The sequence below is a fragment of the Myotis brandtii genome, unplaced genomic scaffold (genome assembly GCF_000412655.1).
Source record: "Myotis brandtii unplaced genomic scaffold, ASM41265v1 scaffold167, whole genome shotgun sequence".
In the NCBI taxonomy this organism is placed as follows: Eukaryota; Metazoa; Chordata; class Mammalia; order Chiroptera; family Vespertilionidae; genus Myotis; species Myotis brandtii.
This window is the reverse complement of record NW_005356128.1, coordinates 771,982-775,797: the sequence shown is the minus strand read 5'-3', so window position 1 is coordinate 775,797 and position 3,816 is coordinate 771,982. Positions and strand designations below refer to the sequence as shown.

Genomic DNA, 3,816 nt, shown 5'->3' with positions numbered 1-3,816 from the left:
GGGTTAATTTGCATATAGTCACTCTGATTGGCTGGTGGGTGTGGCTTGGGGCATAGCGAAGGGATGGTCAATTTGCATGTTTCTCTTTTATTAGATTAGATTATAGTCAACAAAAGACCCTCTGACCACATTTCCTCTTTGACATCAAATATCCAGCATTGCCTCTGAAAGTGGAATAGGGTTGAAACTGGAAAGGGTCATGTAAAGAACTTCAACTTTGGTAATGTTTTATTTAACAAAAACTTAAAGCAAATATAAAATGGTACATTTTAAATTCATAGTATAGTTTACTTTTATATTATCTTTTATATTATCTTTTCTATAATAATTTTTTAAAACTAGGGCATGCAATTTGAAACCTTACAATTACTTCATTTGCTAATTAACATACACAGTAAAGGTTATCAAGTACCTATGATGTACCTGGATTTGTTCTAAGAAATGTAATGTGAAGAAAATGTACAGTGGCTTACTATTGTGGGAACTTCCTGGTTTATGTTTCCCAGCAATAAGAGTTAATTTTTAATTGATATTGAATAACAGTTAGATCCATTTATGGAACGTTTAAAAATGGCCTATCTATTTACATCTTGATAAAGAACAATTACCTTTCCTATTTATCTCATTTTCCTCTCTCCCATCTTCCTTTCCAAGATCACTGCAATGGTAATTCATTTGTTCTTAAATAGTAGGTCTTCATAATTGTTTGAATGGACACATTCCATGAAATAAGAGTGCTAAGTATTTTGTCAAATAAAAAACTTGGGAGAGCTTCAGGTTTCTTCAGATAAATACTCAGAGGTGGAATCACTGTCATAAGGCAGTTCCATTTTTAATTATTTTTATTATTGAAAGGATTACAGATGTCTCCCATTTTTTCCTTTTTTGGCAGCCCTGCCCCCCACCCAACACTGCCCCACTGCTGGCCTTCCCCATTTTTAATTTTTTGAGGTAACTCCATACTTGCGTCTACAATGGTTGCACCATTTGATTGCCACCAGAGTTAGCTAACATCTCCATCATTTCACATAATTATTATTTCACTTTTTTGAAGCTTACCACTTTAATCTTTACACTGATACATGAAGTTGGAAGAGACCATACCACAGTACAGCATTTTCTGTGTATGCCTTGTGCTCTGCCCAAAATGTCCACGCCTCAGAGATAGATGTGTTCTGGGTGACACATAGCCTACAATGAAGCACAAATCCATTGCTTTCTCTAATGTCTGCCTTTAGTATGACTGATAATTGTTTTAGTGATTGCCATTCCCTCGAGACACCTTGCCAAAGTGCTCTGTTGACCACTGTAGTTTGTATATCTTTGTCCATATCCATAGTTCCCATAGTTATACTGAGTACAATTACAACTGCCATAGCCACTATAGTTTTGATCACCACCATAGGCATTATTGGTATCTCCATATACTTGATCATAATAACTATTTAATCCTTGGTTCTACTTTTGGCCCTGACCTTGGCCACAACCTCTAGTACCACCTTGTCCACCATCTGCAGCACCTCTTCCTCCTTTATGTTCTGCCTTTTTAGCTTATGTAACTTTAAAATATATATTTTTATTGATTTTGAGAGGAGGGAAAGGGAGAGGGAGAGAGAAACATTGATGTAAGAGTGATACATCCATCGGCTGCCTCCTGCACACCCCCTACCAGGGATGGAGGATTGAGCCCACAACCCAAGCATGTGCCCTAACTTGGAATTGAACCAGCAACTTTTTGGTGCACAGGACTATGCCCAACTAACTGAGCCACACTGATATCTACCTTCTAATACAATTTTAATGGCTCTTCATCTGTGTATGTGGTAAAACAAAAACTTCTTCTTTCATTTTTTATTATCCACAAGAAGTTAAATATTTTCAATTTCTCCAAAGTCTCCAAATATTCTTTAATTTATTTTTCAAGAGTATCTGGACTCAATTCACCCACAAAATCCTTTTTGGGGAAATTTCTTCCCTTTTAAAGCTTTGGCCCTTTTAGGGTCTACCAACTTACCATCCAGTTTGTGTTCCTTCAGTTCCAAAACCTTATGAACATTAGCAGTATCTTTGAAAAGCACAAATCCAAATCCTCTGAATCTTCAGGTGACCGGGTGTGTTTCATTTATGCAGTCTATAACTTCTCCAAATTGAGACAAATATTGTCAGACCTTTCGTGCTTGTATCCCAGCTCAGGCCTCCAATAAACATTTTACTGTCATCCTGCTGATTCTTGCTGGCAGTGATCTTGGATCCCTCCACGATTTCCTTTATGTTGCTGTACTCTTTCAAGTCCTCCATGGTGGTGGAGTTGTCCACAGAGTGCTGGTGTGCAGTCCCAGCAGTAGGCACCTAAGCACTGTATGGAGCTGCATCTTAAATGGCGAAAGAGTATCATTTTATTTTGTGGTGAAAGCATTTAAGATCTAGTCTCTTAGCAACTTTGAAGTATATAATGCAGTAGTATTGATTATATTCACAATGTTTTGTATTAGATCTCCAGAAGTTATCCATCTAACTGCAAGGTTGTACCCTTTGTCCAACATCTTTCTATTTCCCACACCCAACCTCCAGCCCTGGTAATCACCATTCTACACTCTGTTTCTGTGGGTTTGGCCTTTTAAGATTCCACATGTAAGTAATATCATACAGGATTTGTCTTTCTCTGTGTCTGACTTATCACACTAAGCATAATGCTCTCCATGTCTTTCCATGTTGTAGCAAACAGCAGAATTTTTTTCTTTCTCATAGTTGAATAATATTTGTGTGTGTGTGTGTGTGTGTGATCTTCTTTATCCATTAATCCATTGACAGATACCAATTAGGTTGTTTCTACACCTTGACTACTGCTGGATCATATAGTAGCTCTTTTTTTCCTTAGGAAACTCTATACTGTTTCCATAGTGGTTACACCAATTTCCATTCCCACCAACAATGCACAAAGGTTCCCTTTTCTCCACAGTTCTTTTGTCCTCTTCATGATAACCATTCTAACAGGTATGAGGTGATATTTCATCGTGGTTTTAATTTGCATTTCCCTAATTATTAATAATGTTGAACAACTTTTCATGTACTTGCTGGCCCATTTGGATGTCTCCTTTGGAAAAATGTTTAAGTTCCTTTGCCCATATTAAAATCAGATTGTTTTTTCATTATTGAGTTGTAAGAGTTCTTTATATATTTTGAACATTAACCCCTTCAACATATGATTTGCAAACATTTTCCCCTATTTCGTTGGTTGCCTTTTTGTTGTTTTGATTGGCTGTTGTTTTTACTGTGCAGAAGCTTTTGCTGCTTGTGCTTTTGTGTCATAATAAAAAAAAATTCCCTTAAGAAGCCTGTTCTTTTTAAGACTCTGTTAATATACTCCAAAGTGCTGCTGGAGGAGTACATGAGTAGGATTCCTCCGTTGCTCATTGGAGTGGGGCTCTTTTTTAAAAAATATATTTTATTGATTTTTTACAGAGAGGAAGGGAGAGGGACAGAGAGCCGGAAACATCGATGAGAGAGAAACATCGATCAGCTGCCTCCTGTACACTCCCCACTGGGGATGTGCTGGCAACCAAGGCACATGCCCTTGACCGGAATCAAACATGGGACCCTTGAGTCCGCAGGCCGATGCTCTATCCACTGAGCCAAACCGGTTAGGGCAAGGAGTGGGGTTCTTGAGGAACTGCTGAAACTAGAATTTTCAGAAGCCTCCACAGAAGATTTTATGGGCATGGAGTTACATTCCTCAATTTCCACTGTCTCATTTCTCTTAAGCCAGTCCTGAAAGAGGAGCAAAGCCATGAGCAAGTCCAGTGTCCAGAGCTTTCA

At 38.1% G+C, this 3,816-nt stretch overlaps 1 pseudogene; it reads right to left on the bottom strand.

Annotated features, from left to right (window-relative positions):
• Nucleotides 1-1,786: 1,786 nt before the first annotated feature.
• On the bottom strand, nt 1,787-2,298 carry LOC102253360 (annotated as a pseudogene).
• Nucleotides 2,299-3,816: the final 1,518 nt, after the last annotated feature.